The following is a 21,929-nucleotide window of genomic DNA, read 5'->3' on the forward strand; positions in this document are numbered from 1 at the left end:
CAATGCTTTTTCAAGCTCTAACCTTTCAGAAATGCCCAAAAGTCAGCAGGGAGAAGGGCAGTCTGAAACAGGCATGGAAAGCAAGAAAAGAGCAACATGTCACTTCAACACTTGGAACAAAACCTGTTCTTTCTAGGCATTTTCTTAAATTAACGATGGAGGGATGACACACTGTTGTTTATAAGAATTAAAGAGTTGGCATTTCGTGAATAACGAGATACTCCCAGGTGGCAGGAAAGTCTGTCCTTACATATTTCAGTCTTTAAAGCCCATTCTGCCATCCTTCTTTTAAATGCTTTGCTCCAGTCTCAGGCCTCTTTCGGGAATACACATCTTTGATCAAGGGTCCGTCCTGCTTTCTGAGCTTCTGCTGGCAAAGAGTTTCAAAGCAGCTTCGCTCCTCTGAAGTCAATCAAGGCAGCATATCCACCTCCCAGATTTGAAGATGAGAACCACTGACTTTGGTGGGGATGTGTCATGTCTGCAAGACCAGCTCCTCCACATGTTCTTGTGACAGGCAAGTCTGGAAATGGGCTTTTTACAGTCCATATACAGCCCTAGCTCTAGGTGTTAGGTCATGATTTCAGTCGATTTACTCACATGCCTAAATTTAGTTGACTTAAGGATATAAAAAATCACCTTTTATCAGCATGTGTGTGCATTTAAGTATGTATATGTATATGAACAACACACACAAACTGATCCACAAACTTACCCTACCAGCGAACCCACTTCTGTGTAGGCAAAGCAACTGAAACACAGACAAGAGATAATGTTTAATGTACTTCTGTGACCTGCTGTACTCACGTATGTGAACGCTTCCCAGTACTTAATGTATTTTTAATGAATCTGAGTGTCGGGAAAGGAGACAGAAACTTTCAAAATCTGTTGGCCAGCACTTTTTTCTGTGCTCATCTCAGAGGAACTATTCCTGAATGTGGTATTTGGTGATATGAGGAATGAGATCAGAATCTGGCCTATTGTCTCCTCTTTCATCAGACTTTAGATGTTATTTACAGAGCATAGAATAGCCAAACTATGACATCACAAAGGAACAGAAAATATATCTGCTTAATTTTAGTGATAGGTTTTCTGAAGCTAGTTTTATTCAAATAAGTGCTGTGTTGTGGGTGCATGACCACACGTTATATACATCAGCAATGCCAGGATCTAAGTAGAGGTTACTGTGTTCCAAGTGAAAAACCATCATCATCCACTCAAAAATGTGATCAGATAATGAGCGGCTCTGAAGTGGATAATTTGACTTTATTCAGAGATGGCTCAGCACCAGATAATACCTGACCCAGATCTCTTTCTAATTCATCTAAAACCTACTATTGGCCTGATTTCATACACTGTTTCTTGAGGTGACCTCTGATGGGCCAGGAGCAGAAGAAATTAAATGAAACACAGTGTTGACACTCATTAATTTCAAACCCCTGACATAAACCTTCATTTTTCCCTCCATGAGGCTTGCGTGAGCATTTTTCATAAGGAGAGGCTGATTTTTTTAAAAAAAAATTGTGTGTATAAATAGAAAATAGAGGTTTTAACAAAATATCAGTATATGGCATATCTCAGAAAGAAAAGGGAACTCCAGTGCCCATTGTACACAGATGAAATTTATAAACCAATAAGGCTAATTTAATTCACAAAATCAATACTGGGAAATGTTACCGTAGAACCGCTCGTTGCCTTTCCATTTGTTTGTAGACACGTTTCTGGAATAATAATGGCAAGTCATTACTCAGACACTGGTCGGTGGCTACAGAGGCATTGAAAGCCATGGTTGAGTTTGTTGATCTGCATTCTTCTGTCAGTAACAAGAATGTTTCGCACTCAGAAATCACCATCAGGATGAGATCCCCCTAATAATTGAAAACTGTAGGCTTTGTGGGTGGGATCTGCAAAAATATTCATCGTGGATGTAATTCAGCTGCCAGTAAAATCAGTAGGAGATTCACCAAATACATGAAGGCAGCAAAATCATGTCAACCCTGAGGGCTAAGTAGAAACCCTAATTTATTTGTTATTTAAATGAAACTTTAGCAACATGGAAAAGACATAGGATCCTTTCAGCATCTCTGACTGTATTGATCTTTCAGTGAGGCAGAAAGACTCTGCTCCCCATTTCATGACTGATTTAGTTTAGCAATTCAAAGCGGCCCATGCCTTACTTATGGGATCAACGGGCTGTTAACTCTCCATAGCTGCTCTGGAAAGGTGGACGCTGCTGCTTCGCCCGGCACGTAGCCACAGGGCACACGCTGGCTCCTGCATTTGTCTCCAGAAATATCCCCCAAGCTTGTCAACAGCAGGAAGGCAGAGACAGATCCATGGCTCAGCTTTGGAAATTTTCCGTAACTTGGAAACTTGCAACTGAGACTTGCAAAAAAATCCTTTCCCTGTGTGCTCAAGAGCTATCCAAAAGGGGTTTTTTTTGTTTGTTTATAGGGTGGTTTTAGTTTAATAGCATCTTATCCCTGGTTTAGTGAAAGTTTATAAAACCAAACTTAGATTGTCTTCAGTGTAATTTTCTCCTTTTTATTTTTACTCTTTCCCAGCACCATTATCCCGATTTCTGCATTTTCCCAGACATTAAAACCCCTCAGCCTATCATATTAGCAGTTCTGAATGGCTCTCCTTGCACCTAGTTAAAAATTGAGCTAGGTAAACTCTTTGTTATGGATAACACTATTTACTTATGACTAGCACATTATTATAAATCAAAAACCTGCTCAGGTTTTGTGTATACCTTATTCATACAAAAAATAAGCTGAGGAAACAAAAAAGGCTTTGGCGTGTAACTCAAACACCATATAAATCTCAGTAATAAATGTATCTTTCCTCTGTTACTGTTTCTTTCACCAAAATTAAAGTTTTAAATGGTGTACGAGAATCTAAATCAATTTGATGAAGCATTTAAGCACATGCTTATCTTTAAGCAACCAAGTAATTCATCAGCTTCAGCTGTTATTCCTTGACTTCAGTAAGACCAGTCACACAAACTTCCCTCTGCCTGATAGCTCGCTGCCATGCAACCCCAACGATGAGAGCACAAATAGTCTTGACCAGAGAAATCACCTTGCAACCATTTTAAAAGAAGATTGCAATCACATCTGCCACCAGGTTGAGAGGGCTCTGTGATGGGCAATTGCTTCTCTCTAATGTATGTTTGTCATCTAACGACTCGGTCGTGAAGACGGGCATTGGGTGCTCTCTGCTTTCTGATGCAGGAGTGGATCATTTCTCATGAAACCCACACATCAGCATATGTGTCTGAAGACCAGAGGGCAAAAGGGGAGAGTTATATTGCTGACAAATAATTGCAATGTGTCTGTTCAACATTTGCAACAAATCAGCAGCAGCGTTTAGAAGGGCTGCCTGGAAGCCTGGAGCTGTCAAGCCAGATAATGGCCCGAAGCACTGCTGGCTAATAATAACACTGGGCTTCACCGCACTGTGTTTAAATGTAAACTTGAGAAGGCTTTTTTTCCTGTTTTTTCCCCTCTCTGCAGCTGTTGACATTACATTTTGCAAGGGACGCCTTGAGCAGATCCAGTCTGTGACCTTCAGAAGACACAAGCCAATGTCTCCAGCAGCCACACATCGCAGCTCCACCAGTGTGAGGCACGGCTGTCACGGGGGTGCCAAAAAACCCAACACACAGCCAAAAGCTGACCTGGCCACCTTGGCGAGTGGCTGCCCACCCCAAGGATGACTGTCACACTACAAACGCAAGGCAGGGCTCTTGGACACCATGGTTCCAAGCGCAATCCCAGTGCATCAGGATGGGGTAGCTCTTTGTCTGTGCGCGCCTATGTGCTCTGCATGGTGGTAAGCAAGGAGATGGTGAAGAAGGTATTGGGTGAGGGTACCCAATTTTACCCTACTTACAGATTTGTTTCTCCAGCCAAGTGCAAAAATAACCTGCGGGTCCTAAAGACCTGAACGAGTGCTCAGACAACTGGGAGGAGAGGGTTTGGCTATTTGCTCTTGGTGTTACCCTACTGTGACAGGGGTGAATTATTGGGTGGAACTTTTCACTCTGAAAAACAGGGAGGGAAAGGCCTAAGGTTCAAAGCTGTGAAGCAAACAGCCCAAACTCCATTGAACATGGTGAGGAAACAATCCTACGCCACTGTGAACAGCTGTCTTTTGGCATTAATCAAGCTGCACCTTACTTCAGGGGTGAATCTGACCACTATAGTTGTATTTGGAGACATCTTCAGTGCTGGAGAAGAAAGGGTATAAAAGCCATAAAGCACCATGCCCAATTAACCCATTTTCAAAACTTCAGCAAAATATAAACATGCTCAGCACTGCAAATTTAAAGAAAAAAAATGCTTATTTTTTAAAACCGCTATTTTTAGCTCGACTCACTTTGATCCAAACACAGCCAGTAAGCATGAGGATTTTATTGTACCTTAACCATGTCTGAAAGCATGGAAAATTACAATTCAGACACTAGTCACATCCCGTAGTTAAAAAATCAGGGAGATGTGAGTGAAGTAGTGGAGAGAACCCAACCGCACAGGGATAAAGGAGATAAATCAACTCAAGGACCTGTGTTCAAACTGCTGTGAAGCATAATGGGTTTCATCTCTATCTGAATGCTCAGACTATAAAGGTAAGGCAAGGAGGTAATAGCAGCGCTGAGTGTAAAACAGCACATTACCTGTAACTGCAAGATGGCAGCATTGTGGGAAACAACTGGCTTGGGGGAACTAAAGGTAAGCAACGTGCCTTATCAGTCATCTGGTAAAGTGCCTGGATTCATGCCAGTGCAGTGTGGGTCCAATTTATAGTAAATTAGGACATTTCTAGTGTCCACTAGATCCAAATCTTGCTCCGTTTGAGAACTGGAGGATTCAATGGAAATAATAACATGGTTTTCCCTCTGGCCAGACTGTGGAGGGAAGGAGGCATGAATGACAGATGTCTCCATACAGCAGCAGTGTCATGGGGACACCAGGAGTGTCGTAGGTCAGTTTTATTCTCCATCTCTTTTTTCCTAAATACAGGTGCTAAGGAACGACATGGCCGAGGTCTTCTACTGGCTTCAGGCTCAGCCAAAGGGCACGGGGGACTGAGCAAAACTTCACATGTTTCTTAGGTGCCCCCAAAACTCGGGGATATGCTACCAAAACAACTGGTCTTTTTTCTATCCATTTCCTAGAAGGTTGAAGTAGAAGATTATGGTGTAAGGTGTTTTCTCATTTACACTAAGGCTGTCCAGCAACCGAAGGAAGCAATAGTGGCAGATAAGCTAAGAGTTAATGATCAATCAATTCTGTCTCATGATACCTGCATTCTCCCACTGTACAGGCTTCACCATTTTAGCTGGGAAACCTACGGGTACCACATGCCCTGCAAAGCATCATCCTCCCCTCAGTTTTCTATTTCTGTGTGTGTATTTCTGATAAAATTAGTCTTCCAATGAAAAAAAAACAGCAAACCAACACCATCCACCCAAACCCCCAAATGCTGCCCATCAATTTAGGTCTTATTCGTGTATTTTCCCAAGCACAGGACCTAATTTATGCAAAAGACTTCATGTTTGATTTTGGTCAAGTCACTTAACTTCTCAGGAGGGAAATTCATCTGACCTAACTTCAGCTATCTAAAATGAGGTGTCTAGTCCAAGCTTTCTGCGTAGGTTCCTTCTGTTGTCAGAGAGAGACAGATTCCCCCAGAGGGTGCTTCATCTTCGCTTGGCGGATGGGTCCAGGTCCCTGCTTCGGCGATCATTAATCTTCGATCTGTGCTCTGCTGCTTGCCCAGCAGGACACATCTGATCCAGATCAGGAGTGATTTATGCTGGCTTTATGCACAGATAAACTCAGAGCCAGCAGATCAGGGCAGCTGTGAAATGAGGATAATTCTTCCCCTCTCTCATTCTTTTGCCTGTTCTGTTCATTTGCATTTTAGTCCAGCAAATATTTACCCATGTTTAATTTTAGGCAGATTCATAAAAATAAGCAAGGCACAGAGTGTCTGCAGGACTGGGGCCCAGGACTGCAAATCTTCAGATGAGGGTCCGCTTCTCGGCAAGTTTTTGTGCAGCAAGCACCGTGCGATTCTAGATGAGACTTCTAGGTCCTCAAGTATTAAATCAGTCATCACCATCAGCCCCAGCTGACAATCAAACATCTTCCTGCTGCAGATACAAAGGAATAGGTGATGTTTACGAAGGTCCCCTCAGCCATTTGCCTCCACAGACTAAAATGAATTCAGCTCAATCTCCCCTCAATGATCCAAAATTGAAATAAAATCATGGTTTTTATCAGAGTAATGCTTGCCAACACACACACCAGCACATTTCTCTGATCTATCCACAATTTTTCAGAATCATTTGGACTTAGCAAAGCATTAACAGGCAATTTAAGCCTTGTGTCAACCCAAGTTTTGCCTCTGCTTGTTTGCAGAGGTAAAACATTTCCTTAAAAAGAAAACAAAACCAAATAGACCTCAGCAGCTTAATGAGAATTTTATTATACTACCTATTATTTACTGGTATGGAAATGCTTAGATTGTTCTGTATAAATAGCATCCTGTTTCTTTTTCCCTTTTCTTAGGTTTTTAACTAATCAGCTTGAAAATGCATTTGCCATTAATCTGATAAACATGGTTTCCTTTAGCAATGATCAAACCCTGGCTTTCAGATTAACTTTATTTGAAGATAAGATCCAATTCATGTATTGTATCTTTTTAATTATGAAATGCAATTTAGCTATAATTATTCCATTTACTGAGCTTAAGGTGAGTTCACTATTCACTCTAGCCAATACTGAGGCCAGTTTGCCATAATAATCTCCTTCTAATTTAGATGATAAAGTGACCATACTGCTTTGGACTTTCATTTTCTTGTTTCTTTCATGGAAGCCCCAGGAGCCTTAAGCATTATAATGACCATGTGTATACACAGACTTGCTCACGGCAGGTAGATACCAACCATAGGAACCCTGTGTGTGAGTCTTCTCACCTCTCGTGCAGTTGTCCATGCTACCTATTCAAGATCCCATTCTCCATGGGGAAGAAATAAATGCTCCCAAATTGTGATTTACCTCTTTTCAACAACTGCCGTAAGACGAGACAGTGAGTGCTCTAGGTGGTCTAGCTCTTTCTGCAGTGTCCAAGAGGAGTCTTGACAAAGGGTTTGCATGCAGGTTTCTATTACAAACCTCCACATGAGGATGGATATGTCTCCTTCGGTGTGTAAAGGCAGAAAACAGCCTAAAAGGCACCAGGTTTTCGAGCAGAAGGCAGATTCCTTTAGAAATGTTGCAGTGTTATGATTCCCGCTATACCTGTGGCCCAGGCACTGCACAAGCATGGTAATCACATATACAGGGCACGAACCACTGGAAGACAGTGGTACACACACCCCAGTGGATATTGTATAGAGGAGGAGTGTAAAATCCAAGTGTCAGAGGCATTTTGTTGACAAAATATTTAGAAGTGTCTGCCTGTAAACCCTGAGCATGGAATTATCTGAGAGTACTGATAATTGTTACTAGGATGTTTAGGCGCTTGTATTGCATTTGTAAACTGAAGTGGAACTGTAACTGCCCTTTTAGTAGGATGCAGTGCTGAGCTCTGCTTCAATATCCCTGCTTTCAGCAGCTGCCTGTTCTCAGGGAAGAGCGTGTTTCTGTCTCAGTGCAGCAGGAGTTCTGGTTTGATCTCCAAGTCCAGGCAGCTGCTTTTAGGGTAAACAGGAGCTGGAAACTTGGACATATTTCCCAGCCAGCCTCAAAGATGGGACGAGAAAAGCAGGTTAAGATACTCACCATTACATTTCAAGTAATTCCTGATTAATGGTTTCCAGGGAGCATCCCAGCCAAAAGGAATCTCAGGTTGTCTACTCTACAAGGTCTGGAAAAAAGAGATTTAAGACCTTCTGGCAGTCAGGTCTGTCCTCACCACATCATCATGACAGACACTGAAGATGCCACAAGTTGCCTGCGAAGGCAGCTTTTTGTTCCCATGAACTGACTCTTGACTCTCAGATAGACTCCTCTGGGCACTCAAAGAGAAAAAAATATTGGGAGTGCACAAAAATGAGTGGGTTGAATTGTAAAGGCCAGTTGCAATACCTATGTTCTGCAAAGCTTGCTTTAATTTGTTCTCTTGATGTTCCCCTCCTGGTGGCAACGGAGGGGAACAAAAAATTAATTCCCAACTCCAAAGCAACATGGGAATGACAGGTAAAGTGTTAGCCTGTGTAACTGTTAATGTCTCTGCTGCCAGAGCAGGCTGGTGAAATATCAGTTGAATACTGGACTTAAAAAGTTCCAGTCTGCATGGTACCCTAGACATTCCATGGTATCTGCAGTGATGTCAGTAGCCCACTCTTGAAAAAATAAGCTTTCGTGTTCAGCTGCTATGACCCTGGGAAATTCATCAGCACAGCTGGGTTCTGAGAAGACATCAAATCACATAATGCATGGGGATAGTCAGCTTACTCTTACCTGCATTTAAAAGCAATTTTCTTGTCTTTAAATAATCTACACATGTTAATTAGAAGATAGTAAAGTAGCTTAAATGGTGTGAAATTAGAATGAATTATTCATGTCATTTCTTGGCTGCAGCAGTTGCAGAGAGTGTTTTTGTTTTGGGGAAAAAAGACCTAAATAATGAGAAGATGAAAATTCTTATTAATTCATTTTCCCAGGAAGAGAAGCCTTTTCTGTTGAACAGGGCTTCAGTTTAGAAGAGTACTTCAGATAAGAAAAAAAAAATCCACTCATTTAGCTGCTACATGTTGACCGATCTTTAATCACTGACTAGCCTCAAGGTACTTTCAGAGATATCAGTGATGCAAAAATAGCCTTTTGCAGGCTACACAGCCCATGTTCTCTGCCCATGGCAAAATGTTTCCTACGGCAGGAAAAGTAATTTAGAGTTTGGTGATTCGGGGTGGAATATTACAAGTTTACCATTTTCTAAGAAACCTTTCTGCAAGGAGTGGAACAGATGGGTCCGTTTCTCCTTGGGAGTAGAGGCCAGCTTTGGTGACATTCTTTGAACACAAACACATACAAATGGCTGATGATTCACTAACTCTTTCTGAGAAGAGCTACAAACTTAGATCTTTCTATCTCTTCCAACCTGGGGCTGAATAAGTGGTAGAGACAGAGATGAAAGGCAGAATTTAGAAATACTAATTTAGCAGGTTTTGACTTAAAGCAACTTTGCTAAAGCAAAATGAATAAGACTTAGATAGAAAGATAATTAGCAGAAACGCAATTAAGCTATCCCAACAGGAACCATCTTCACTGTCTCAGCCGGAACGTGTTGTTCCAATCTCACCAGGTACAGCAGTTCCAGTATCATCCAAAGTATTCAGCTAAAGAAAACACATCCTCATTTATCTGTTTGAAAACAAATTTAAAATCCAACAGGGAAAATATCACAAGAAAGTGAACATAGAGGAGTAGAAATTCAAGAATAAAAGCTGAGGAAAAACAATAAAGATGCTGTATCTGCATTTGTCTATATGGGTCCAACAGTAGCACTTCATGGTACCTGAAGATGCTGTAAATTTCCTTACTTGATCACAAGGAAATACCCTTCTTCTAAATGTCAGAGATGGCATTCACTGTCCTTATAATTTATATATGGCTGCACTCAGGATCACTGGAAGAGCCTGCATCCTCTGTAACCTCTTCCTTCCTCTCACCCCCTAAACTCACATGCAGTGAGAGATTTTAGCCTGGCAAAAGGGTTAGCAGTACAAAGACAAGAGACAGAAAGAGAAGGGATGCACAAAGATCCAACACAGCTTTTCCAAAAAGCAGAGAAATGTAGTAGCCACATAAAAAAGCTACAACTGGGCATGTGAAACTCCAGTGCAACAACCAGCCCAGGGTTGTAACTCAGCTGATGGTCAGCTGTGGCACCTCTCAATGAACACCAAGCAACAGCCTCTGCTTTTTATTAAAGGGTTGAATTACTTTGCTTTTCTGTAGGATAGAAGTTTATTTTTGGGGCCATTACTCAAGAGTAGATGGCATATGGGAAGTTCACAGCTAAGTGTACCCCTTAATAATGTGTTCATGTTCCTATTCCCAAAGTCAATGGCAGATACAGGAACAGACCCAGTTTCAACTCCCAGTTCAGTGCCCTACTCACTAGACCGCAAAATTGTTTTTCATATAGACAGACATATAAAGATATGGATGGATGGCTCAAAGTCTGATTTTATTGCCATATGGACACCTAAAAATTTGCATTTTAGAACGCAAAGGATTTTAGCTGCTGCATATTAATGAGTCCAATCTTTTACAATGAGGCAATAACGAAATGACCTATAAAAGCAGTTAACATCAGTAGAAGTGAGATCAAACAGCTTCACTGCTAAAAACCCTCCTATGACTACAGAGGCAAGCACACTTTCTCATCATAATTTGCCCGCCCTCTACAGCACAGCCATCTCAAATATTATGGAACTATTTCTGGGTCAAATATCTAACTCAATGCTGTCCATTCACCTAAAATTCTGAGCTGCTTTATATCATCTCATCTTGTAAAACTCCTGCACCTTAAGGCGAAAACTCACAGCACTGTCAGAATTGGTTTCAGATCTGGCACCTCTGTGTGTGGACTGACATCCTCAATGAATGCATTTAAAATATCTGTGGAGGACCGTTTTTCTCCCACCCTGCTAAGATTTGTGATTTCCCATTAGGTTCTAGTATTCTCACACACACGCCTACAGCATAACAAGGTACACTTTCTAAGCTATTGTAGATATTCCTTGTGACAGCAAGCAAAAGAGAGAAAAGATGCAAAGCCACACCATGCCATCAAGCTCACAGCAGGAGAAATGAAACATATGTCTCCAACAACATAAAATGTATTGGGTCAAGTTCTCAGCAGTGGGACTGCCACAGATTTCCAGGAACCACAAACATGATCTCTGCGCCTTGCCAAGCGCCCCAGATATGTGATCCATTCGGGGGAACGTAACTTTAGATTTGTCTTATTCCTGTTTTCTCTCCATTTATTTTAACTGCTGCAGTGAGACATAATGTGGCAGAGAATGTTCCTGATGCTATCATATTTTAAGTCTTTATGCAATGACATGAAGACTGTTCAATAAACCTGTTGGGTACTTGGCATAAATGACGGTGCAGGAAACATAGTTGTCACTCGCATTTGCAGATGAAGTCCTTCAACGTCTGGAACCAATAAGGATGGAGCAACCACAAGTGGAGTAAGTTACAATAAGTTATGAGAGCGACTTGAAACTTTGAATTCTATTTCCCTGGAAATTTTGATATGTCAGCATTTCCAGTGAAATTAAAAGTCCATAGAATTGTACTAAAATAAAATATCGCAGGCTAATCCACAGGCACTGACAACTTTTTTTTTCTCTGATTAATAAACTTCTTTTCTTCTTCAAAGTGTTAGGCTACTTCATTACAAACTCAAACAGGGGACACTTTGATCTAAAAAATAAGGTGGTTTAGATCTCTGCTAATTAGCAGCTGTCCTTAAAGTTTTTTACAATAAATTTGATTAAAAAAAAATTATAATCTGTCATGCCTACTATGTGCTTAGTATGAGAAGATCATAGAACACTTATTTGACATGGTATGACATATCATATAGACATCAGTGTGTTGTACATTTTGAAACAAAAAATTAGAGATATGAAAGTGAAAATAAAATGAATACAATCTATAACAATTGGTTAAGTCATCCAGAAATAAGATCTTGCTATGACCAGGAATGATATTTTTAAAACACAAACCTCCTTCCATTTAAAAATAATATGAATGGAAAATGCAATCAATTTCCACATAATTTTCTTAAAATGTTTTTTTAGAGAACAAAAGATCTTTTTTCTGCCAGTAGCAAAAATTTTTAGAAGGATGTGGTTGCAAGGACCTATGACCATGCTGAGACAAGGAAGGTCTTCCACTGTGCAACAGGCCCTTTAAGGGAACTACCTGCCCTCCAGCTCCACCCTACAGCCAGTATATAAGCCAGCAAGGTGGTTTAGTGCTGTTGATGAGGGTCTGAGCTGCTGCAGGAGATGATACTGTGGGATGATGGGTTGCTGCACTACAAAGACCGCTCAGCTGCATGGAGGCAACTATCAAGACAAAGGTAATGCTGGGGACATCTGGGTGAGGAGATGGTGGTTTGTTGAAACCCTTTGGCTTTTGGAGTTTCTGAAATGCAGTGTACATCTAAGGATGGATATGGTGACCCACTGGTCTCTTAGCGGGGGAGGCTGAGAAGTGGATGGAGTGGTTGTGCCCTGTTTGCTTTAGAGCTTGGGCTATGTCTGGTGAAGTAGTCATGCTTTGTGTTTCTGTAGTGCTTGATCCTCAAGTGCTGCCAGGCAACTTCTGTCTTTGGGGTGTTAGGAGGTAGAGTGTGGCTGGCTCCCCTCTTCAGAAGGGAGGCTGAGGTCTGCCAGGTGTCTGGCATCCATCAGAGAACAGATCTGAAAAGCAGGATCCTGGTTTTCCTGGCCTGTAGCTCTGGCTAGGGAGCTGTGATCCTCTCCTTTCATTTCAGTCTTGATGAGAAATACATCACAGCATGTTATTTTACATATTAAAAATGTGCTTTAAATGCCTTGCAGTAATTCTAGCAGTTGTCTGCAGTACTTCTTGTTTTAAGATGCTTAAAGTATGAATAATGAGGACAGAAGGAGTAGGTCAAGAGATCAAGCATTACATATCCAGAAGAAACAGGAAGGAATAGCATTTGGAAAACAAAATTATTTCCTTGAATGAACTCTTGACATGGATGAGAATTAACTTTGCCAAATCCAGATGGTGCTGCAAGGAACAGTGAAGTTAATTCTTCCTATTGCTGAAGTGCAGTGTAACCTATTTGTCCTTTATCTGTCCTCGTTATGTGGTGATGAGATCAAAGCTGACATCTGGCTGCAGTTTTGCTGAAACTGGGCAAGTGATACTCTCTACTGAATTCATAAAGAGAAAATACATTTGGAAAGGAAAAGCTACTGGGGCTGCCTCCCAAAAGTTTTAGTCTTCAGAAAGTATCTTATGTACTGTAGTAACTGCTGCTTCGTGTGATGCTGCATTATCCTAAAAGGTAATGGATTAAACATGAATGTTATAAAACATATTCATCATCTCAACCTTGTTGGTATTTTACACTACTGGCCAATTTTCATGACAGTCTGGTATTTACTTCTGTGAAAAGAGATTATAAAACACAGTTGTACTTCAGTGTTAAACAGTCCCTGTTATGTTCCAGTTGCAGAGGATAGAGGTTCCTCTAATTCCAGCTCATTCTCATTCTCCAGTGCAAGCTGTCATGACGCACACATTTAATTCTTGAGGGTTGCAGTTCAATGTCAGTATGTTGCTCTTGATAGATGGATTGCACACAGCCTAGCACAGCTGTGTTAAACACCACTTAAAGATATGTAAAAGAAAAGAAAGATAATCAAGTCCATAGTGTACCAGAACAACTTCTAAAATGTGCTTTGCTTGTTAAAAATGATTCTTTGCTGCATCCTCCAGGTGAAGTTAAAGGGCCTTGTTCTGCTGCAGAGCCAAGTGCTGTAAGAGCTGGGAGTACGGGCGGAGGTTGGCTTCTCAATGTGCTGTTGTACAGAGCAAAGAACTGATTTGGCCTTTAACTTGCATTTAATCTTCATGGCTGATTTCTAAATTCTATGTCTAAATACAAGGTGACAGTGCCTACTAGAAAATGTAGTAAACATTAACTAACATAGTATTCAATATCATTTCTGGGATGTGACATGTCCTTAGTAAAGAGAACACTATAGATGTGAAATTCATGGTTTTCAGCTTTTGAGCAGCACCTTTGTTATTTCAGTGGCATTATTGTGACTGTAATGCTTGTGGTTACTTGAAGCAAGGGTCTTGGCACCTACAGATGCTAGTCTGACCCTAGCCAATAAGGACGTGGACCTTCCTGGGTACTCAGTACTTAGTGGCCATGGATTTGCGTAGGGTTGAGTATGAGCGCATCTGAGCATCTGGATGGTGAGCACTGTGCGTTGTGAGGCAATCTCCTTTAATGTTGCCTGGAGCTATAATATGGAAAGGGTGCTCTTTTGGCCCTTCCATGTCGCTTAAGATGGTTGAGAAATGCTGTATAGCTGCAATGACAAGTTTAATGTTCTCAACTTCTACATAAATTTCATTTATGTTAGAATAATTGGTACTGCATAGCAAGCTTCAGATGTGCAGGTATATATTCTGAATATGTGAATAGGGTCTTAAAAGATCATTTAAGAATTGCCTAAATGACTATTCCCTATCAGACTGACGTTGTCCATAGGTCTGAAGGTGGTACAGAGCACTTAGTCCTCATAATATAGGGCTTTGCTGCTTGATCTCGCAGAAGGTAATTACTGGAAGGCAGAGTAGACTACTAAAAATGCCTTCCACCATTCTTCTGCTTTGTGAAAGGAGGCTGCAGTGATGGTGACTATACAATACAAATCTGGTGACTCTCCTTATCTTTAGGAACAAATTAAGCTAGTGGGTGTGTAGATGGCACATATGTAGTGGGCCAGATTCCTTCTTGATATAACAACGGAAGCACATTACCTCCTGTGCTTCTCTGGCAACAGTAAATAGCAGCAGGAGAAGCATTGGTGTTTTACCTACCCCAGGCACACTTCATAGGGACATTTAATATACCTTACTAAATAAACACAGTAATGCATATCCTCTTGTTTACAAGACATGTTCACTTGGAATTTACACCACTTCCCAGGACAGAATACCCCAACTTTGGGAACTTGCTTCTCCTTCCTTCTTAGATCTGAATTCATAACTTTGATCTCTGCACAAATGATTGGAGTTCTTTCTGAAGTGTTTCAAATATTCTGTGAAATAAGTTAAGTCTGTTAGAACAGCTCACTGAACTTTGTCAGCTTCCTTGGAGTATCTGCAGAGGATACCAGAAAAAAATCTATTGCTAGACAGCCTCAAGCTGAATTTAACACTTAATCTAGGTCTGTGAAATATCCATCTTCCAAGTGAGACTGGGTCCCAAAGCCAGGCTCTAAATATCTCTGAGGTTTGGAAGACTGGAGCTGTACTTTGGCTTAAACTCTCCCTCTAATACTGATGTGAAATTATCTTGGGAGGAACGAAGAGTGGTCTAAGGAATTTAGAAAGATTTTTTTTTTCTCAGCACTTAGATGCATTGAAAGCCTTTTTGGCTCTCTTCCTTCTCTTTGCTTGGCTTTCATAAGATCTTATGATCCGTTGCAAAGAGAAAGCACTCCTTCAGTCCTTTAAAAAAGCTATTTGAAGAAATAAAAGCAAACAGCGTAAAAGTTTTGTTTGCTCAGTTTTCCACATCAAAAAATCCATTATGTTTGGCTCACTTGCTTTGTGTGTGTTGAGACCTTTACAGTGGAGGACTGAGATCTGCTGTGGGTTGGAGGCTGGTGTGGGGGTAAAGCTGACAATTCCTGCATTGGATGCCCTATGTGGGGAGACCTCTCTTTAGGCGTTAGTATGCTTCTGGTAGCAGCATAGGAGGGGTATTCAGGGCTGTAGCTGCCTCAGAAAAATGTAACTAAAATATGAAATGTTTCTCTGTGTAAAACTGCTTCATGAGGAAACTCATGAAGGTCATCTCTTCTCCTGTACTTCTGCTGAGCTTAGGTCAGTATGTCCTAAGTAGACTCTGCAATTATTTTGTGTACTGTCTATTCATAGTCCATTAATTTGGAATCACAATGTTGCCTTATTACAAATGGGCACCCTGTCTCTTAAAACCATGTCTGGGTCTGGTTCAAATCTTGCTTTTCCTTTCTATGTGGAGGTAACCTGACCACTGACTCAGGTGCTTCTCTTATCTCACTTAAACAAGTAAAAGACCAGAAACAAGCCCTCAAAATCCAGTGTCTAAGTATCACTTGAAAAACAGTTTGCTGCTATCTACTTGTATTCAGGTTCAGCCAAAACAACCCAGTAGCTTTCTGGTGCTTTAGGATGTGCCTTGGGATCAAGATTTAGATTACATAGGTATTTCAAATAGCTTCTTTGTGTTGTTCAGTGGCAAGGAAACATTGCAGAAGAAACTCTCACTGTGTTTCTTACAGTTGGATTATTGCAGCAAAATTTTCCATCAGGCACATAGGATACATATGATCATTTAAGAACAAAGGGTAAATAAAAATAATAACCAAAAATAAACTGAGAACATGCCACCTTGTTGTTTGTCCTTTAATGTTTTCAAAGCATTTGCATTTCAAAACACACTAATCTGTCCAGTTTGATTTCTTTTTACTGAAATACAAATCAAACTCAAAGCCCAAGGGAAGGGGGATTTTTTTAGCCTGTGGCAGAGAAACAATTTTAATTTCTTTGAAATGTATTCTGCACTCCTTTGTTCTTGCTCAGTCAAAACATATATGATTTCAATGAGTTTTGTTCAACCAAGGAGTAACTGAGGACTGCAAAAGAAGCTTTGTGAGTGTGTTTGTAGCTCAGTAAATCCCCCCAAGTGTTGAGGCAAGGTCAAGAAACTGCCCTACTTCCATGATTACATGGAAAACTACATGTTTGTCAAAAATGCAGAAGCCTAAGGGGAGAATTTCTTTGATAACTACATGACAAGCAGAGGATGCCAGTGACTGACTGGTCTTTTGCTCCAGGGAAATGCTGAAGGACTTCAGTTAGTTGACTCCGGGCTATTTTAGGCATCTGCATTGGGTACAAAAGCAGCCAGTGTCAAGTGCCCAAGCTCCCTATAGGTGAAGAGTGACTGTACTTAGATGCTTAGCATCAAACCACAAACTCCCCCACAATCCTAGCAAAAGGAGTGGTCAGAAATAGGTGCAATTTGGCCATCTGCTTTCATTTTAACAAACTATCATTTTCCAAGGGGAGAAAACACACTTTATTGAATTCTTGATCAGTTCAGTTGACCCAGCTGGATTTCAGACAAGACCCTAGGAGCCCAAGAGCTGACCAACAAACTGGAAACCTGCCTCCCCCAGTGAAAAGAAGGCACTGGGAGGCTGCTGTAGCAGTTGGGAAGGTCAGAGAATATGCTTTACTTGCTGTGGTTTTGGTGTTCGGGAGAAAATTCTCCCTTGTCATTACATCTCCCAGGAATTTGCTAATGTTCAATGCCTTCAAAGAGGCTGTTTACCAGGTAAAAAAGGATGAGTTTTGCAGTGAAAGGCTCCTGAGGTCCTTCAAGTAAATATTGCTTGAGTGCCGCCAGATCCTAGTTTTGGGCAGGGTTGCACTGTGATGCAATGGATGAAATGGAATATGGCAGAAGACTTGTGTATTTGAGGCAAAAAAACTACAATGCCTTTTAAATATCCTTTTCCTCTCAGTACTACTTTTCTGTGAGTCAAAAGTGTACCTTAAATCACGTTTGACTTAATAGGCAGATAGCGTAACAGTGCTCATGGCCACTGCCTGTATTTCTTATTCCTGTGGATTGCTTCTACCAATAGGTTAGAACAAGAAGACTGAATATATCAAAATCAATTTATTCTCCTCTGCCAGGAGAGGTATTTTCCTAAATTGCCAATACCCTCCCCCATCTTTGTTCTTACCTCTCTTCACTTGACTTGTCTGAATACATATGTGAGCTGAGAGAAAAAACACCTTTCCCCAACACCATATTCTCTGCATGTGAAGAACATTAAACACTTCTCAGATCAATTAGTATTTTTAGCACAAAGGAGATGATAGTTCTGTCCTTTTCAGCTATGGATGGAATGGGAATTAGTTGATTGCCTAATTAGGAATTAGGGGATGGGAATTTAGGGAATTAGCCTAAAGACTTTATTTTTGCCTGTTGAAGTCTGGTGTTTCTTGTTACCATCCTTAATTCTTTTTTAATGCCTTGTCCCATGACAAAACACCTGTTACCTGAGAAGATTTCCAGAGCAATAGAGTACTGTCTTTAGATATGGCTTAAGTTGAGTGTAGGGGTGTTAATTCCCACATGCACAAATTGGTGTTTACCATGTCTCCCTTCAAATTGCTTCCAAAGGGAAAATGCAAGTACATGACAGGCTATGCACTGGTGTGAAAATATTTGTATTTATGAGTGTGCACTGGTACGTTTCATATGCTGCATGTGTGGAAGAACTTGTGCTTTGTTTTATGTATGTGCATCTGGAAGCATGTTCTGTGCCTGCATACTTGGTGAGCAGTACACAAGGGGGAATGTGCAGGGAGGATTAGCAGCCAGAGCTGATCCTCTGAGGAAGAGGAATGACAAAATCTGAGTGGAAATTTACAGTTGCAGCTAGAGATGCTTGAACTGTATCGGACTAACCTCAATAACTCTGCTTTCTGGAAGATGCTGCAAAGGACTAACCCATTTATTCTTTCTAATGAATAATGGAAAAGGCACTCCAACATTACTAATTAGGAAAGATTTTATTCTAGAAAAATTTAATAATGAGTGTTAATAAGCATTGACTTGAACAATGTTTCAGGAGCATGGAGTTGTGCAGAGAAGCTTAAAGTGCAGGGCTCTGGCAAAAGCTGCCAACGAACAAAGTCCAAAGTACTGTATCGAAAAGAAGCTTCTCTTGCCCAATTCCCAGTTATCAAGCTCCACTGAGATCCTTTCAGAATATCTAACCAAATAAAGGCAGAAGGGACTTTTGCATCTGATTTGCCAAGAGGGAATGGGCCTCCCAACACACTCGGTGTTGATGCAACTTTAGTTGCATGGTGCCTTCCAGGGCTGGTGCATGAGTTGAACATTTAAGTAAGACTAGTGTCCCAGGACGCTAAAAGGACACCAAAGAGTTCTGTTCAGACAAGGTGCAGCTAGATATCAAAGAGCCAGAGGTAAGAAATGGGACCTGTTTAATTAGCAGACTCATACACAGAGGTGATGTGCTGCATTTGCAGCATTAGTGGTTGGCTCTTTGCCACTTGCATTAAGAGCAGTATTGGTTGCTGTGCACATACTGTTCTCTTTCCACTCCTACTTAGTGCAAAGTAAGCATAATGTAACCCAGGTCATGTTAGGTGTTATCTTCTAGAGATAGTTGTGTTGTTCTTTTGCAGTTTGAGGCACACTCCTATTAAAAGACAATGGTTATTAAAACTAGGATTTCAAGATAAAATATGGTCTATTGAAATGGTCCTGCAGGCAGCCCAGCTGTCCTAATAACTTTGCCCCCGAGTTACTCACCTGGAAAGTGTGATGAGAACAGACCTTTTCTCAGCATTTTTTGAAATTCTAATTACTCTTGAATATCTTCCAGTGGGCCTGGGTCTAGCCCAGGTTTTAGCTCTGAAGATGACACTTGTGCATTTGCATAGGCTTGCTGCTGTCATGTAACTCTACAGGTGTGAGGAGCTGGATGTGTCAAAACATGGCACCTTGGTCACAGCACTGAAATGGATGGGCCTCTTGGTTATTAGTTTATTAGCTTGGTTATTAAAACAGGCTTTTTGACTTTCCATGAGTCATTCTAGGACCCGTTTGAAAGGACTCTGCAGAAGTAAACTGGGTCTGACTTAGACACTGTGCAATTTTGGGGCTAGTCACTTTTAATTGTACCCATAATCAACAGTGGACAGTACACTCATCTCAGTAGTCTCAAGTAAATTAAATTGACTGGAGGTGCTCAGTGTTGTTGGTGAACTAAGTAAGGAAGTGATGCTTTGACTTAATGTCACAATATAAGTAGCAGTGACTGCTTGGAGCTAGCTCTGTGCTGCTGGATGTAGGCTAGAATGTATTTGGAAACCAGCATGTCTTTGATATATTGCGTCATCTGCTGCATATTGCAAACAACGCTTGTTGCAAGGCTAGTGCAAGCCTGAGGTATGCCAGATTCACCACTGGCTGTTCCTCCTCCCTGCTTTTTTCTCTCGGGCATGGGCACAACAGTACCTTGCTTGGTATATATTAAATGTAATGTATCACAGTGGTTTGGAGTCATAATGCAAACACTGCTGAAGATTAAATCTTCCCTCTACTAGATACTTATATGCTGTATTTCTCACAGGCCTTGTATCTGCATTTACACCTTAAATGACTGAGGTGCAGAGAGAAGACAGCTCCTTTGTTTATAGGTAAATGTTGACAAAATGGACAGTGTCTTCTGATTTTGAGTTAATCAGTAGCTGAGAGCTGTGCTCTACTGCTTTCTGAGTACCCATCATCTACCCTCAGCTCATGAATTCCTCCATGGGGTGGAGTGTCCCACCTTTTGCTGTATCTCAGTTGGTTGTAGTACATCCAGCACAGGAAAATTCCATTAGCACTTAAAATATTGCAGTGAAAGTGTATTGGGTCTGGCTGAGATGGAGTTCATTTTCCCCATAGTAGCCCTCATAGTGCTGTTCTTTGTACTGGTTGCTAGAAAGATGTTGATAACACTCTAGCGTTTTGGCTACTGCTGAGCAGTGCTCATATGCTGTCTCTCCAACATTCCCACCTCACCAGTAGGCTGGGGTGGGCAAGATCTTGGGAGGGGACGTAGCCAGGACAGCTGACCCAAACTGACCAAAGGGATAGTCCATACCATATGCAATAAAAGCTAAAAGAAGCAGGAGGAAGGGGGGGGCATTCATGATTTATGATGTTTGTCTTCCAGAGCCACTGCTATGTGTACTAAAGCCCTGCTTCCTGGGAAGTGGCTGGACTTAGCCTGCTGATGGGAAGTAGAGAATAAAACTTTTGTTTTCCTTTGCTTCTATGCATGGCCTTTGCTTTGGATGTATTAAACTGCCTTTATCTTTATCTTGACGCACAACTTTTTTTCCTATTTCCGCCCCCCCCCCCCCCCCCCCTCGTGCCCTGCTGAGGAGGGGAGTGATAGAGCATCTTGGTGGCCCTGGTGTCCAGCCAAGGTCAACCCAGACAGAAAGCCATGCTAAAATTTGAGGAAAAAACGAGTTCTAGGTCTGCAGAGCAAGCAACTCTATTTATTAGTTATGCCCACTGAGGCTTCAGAAAAAACTCTTCACAAGAGGTAATGTGATTCCAGAGAGGTCTGCTTGCACTGACAGATGCTCCAATTTGGAGGTAGTCTATTTGGAGGAGATGACAATGGGATAAATTTGTCCTGTACTAAGCAGCTGACTTCCATGTGGTTGCAATTCTAGTTAAGGTCCCTAATGCATCTGGCCCTTCTAGGATATATGCAGCAAGATGATTGCTGACATATGCATTGTCAGGCCTTAGGGAATTTGCAGTGAAGTTGTTTGAGCATCCTCTTTCATCCAGCTCTGTGGTTGCCACTGCACAGTTGTATTGCATTGGCTGCTCTGACTGAAGCAGAGACTTTTTAATGAGAGATGTAGTCAGTTAAACTTCCCTGAAGTGGGTGTGGAGGTGACCTATAACTGACTGTACTGCAAGGGAATTGTCTTTGGCTTAGCAAAATGTATGTTTTCATAAAGAAACACTAATAGGAGTGTACCTGCTGGTGCACATCATAGATCAGACTAAATATTAAACTATGTACTGGAAGATCCTTTTGGACGGAGCTTTTAATTTGCAGAGGTGGAGTCATCTGGTATGACAGCTCATTAGATCTAATATTGGGCTTCCTTATAGCTATCACTGAACTCTCCTGTGGAACAGTTCAGCTTAATCAGACAGACCTCCAAAGTGGGCCAGATGTGTCTGCCTTCCCTAGTCAACTTTGTAGATGTCTAATTTTAGACAAATGAGTCCCTACACTATGTGTATCTATACTGCTTCACAGTTGCTGCTGTTAATAACTTGTCAGCAAGGTGCCCTTGATCCTACTTGTTCTGCATTATAAATAAATATTTGGTGTGTCAGTGACTCAAACCCATTGATTGAGGTAGTTATCTGAGGATTGAATTGATTTCTTATCCCTGGCCAGTAAATGTTTTTCTAAGACTTGCCAATTGTCTGCTGCTTAGGAAGCTCATCAAAATGTCAGGCTTAGTTTGAGTCCTGGCTAGAGTGAGAGA

The sequence above is a fragment of the Gavia stellata genome, chromosome 16, assembly GCF_030936135.1.
Source record: "Gavia stellata isolate bGavSte3 chromosome 16, bGavSte3.hap2, whole genome shotgun sequence".
In the NCBI taxonomy this organism is placed as follows: Eukaryota; Metazoa; Chordata; class Aves; order Gaviiformes; family Gaviidae; genus Gavia; species Gavia stellata.